This window comes from Apium graveolens, chromosome 10 (genome assembly GCF_009905375.1).
Source record: "Apium graveolens cultivar Ventura chromosome 10, ASM990537v1, whole genome shotgun sequence".
Classification (NCBI taxonomy): Eukaryota; Viridiplantae; Streptophyta; class Magnoliopsida; order Apiales; family Apiaceae; genus Apium; species Apium graveolens.
Genome location: NC_133656.1, coordinates 84,834,802 through 84,835,749, shown reverse-complemented (window position 1 = coordinate 84,835,749; position 948 = coordinate 84,834,802).

Genomic DNA, 948 nt, shown 5'->3' with positions numbered 1-948 from the left:
TTTATTAAATGGTATAGATAGCACAAAAATAGGCAATTGAAAGCAAGTGTCCAAAATAATATTTGGTTCACTTACTACAAAGAATAAGGTAAATGTAAGTCTAAAAATCACTCCATTCATGTTGGAGAGGTTTAGGACTTACCCTTACCCAATGCCTGACATGAGGTCAAATGTACAATCTAGCATAGCTATGATCCCTGAACCCGTGGAAGTACAAACACAGGAACACTAACAGGGATCTTCCCAAGCTGAAACCATTTCTTCAAAACCCTTAGTAGCTAGGAAACCAACCGCCTCATCTTCTTAAAAGGATGAGGTGAGTAAAAGGTAGAGAAAGGAGGTAACCTTAGCAGTTATAACTGAGAGTGGTACGGATCAAATGAAAGCTGACTCACCCTTGGTCAAGAGATCAAAGAAGAGTAAGAAATCTGAGTTGACCACTCAAGCTACCTCTGTATCCTGCCAACATGATGCAGTTGTAAAAATGGGGACTAAACAAACTCTAGATACATCCTCTCAACAGGGTGTGTCTATTGAAAAGAGCATTCACCCTAATGCACCTTGTACAGAGTCTGCACAGCCTGCACTTGAAGCAATTCAAGTGTATGGTAGGAGGAATAAGGATGGAACACACAATGAGAGCATATATTTTAAAGCTCCCTCATCTATTCAGGGGGAGCTGCCAACACTCACATCTGAGAAACAATCTCTCATATCTCAAATTTCTTCTCTACCAACAGCACTTGAATCCCATTCTCAAGTGCAAGCTAACTCAAGTGACTTGGTTCAAAAAACCTTGATCACCACCGAGTCACTTCAATTAGATAGTGAGAGGCTACTAGTTGGGGTAGACCTTGATGACACCATCAAAACCATGGGGGATTCATCAGTTTTTACTGAAGACCCCATTGAGATACTAAATGCACCTTCATGTGCAAATTAGTCTTC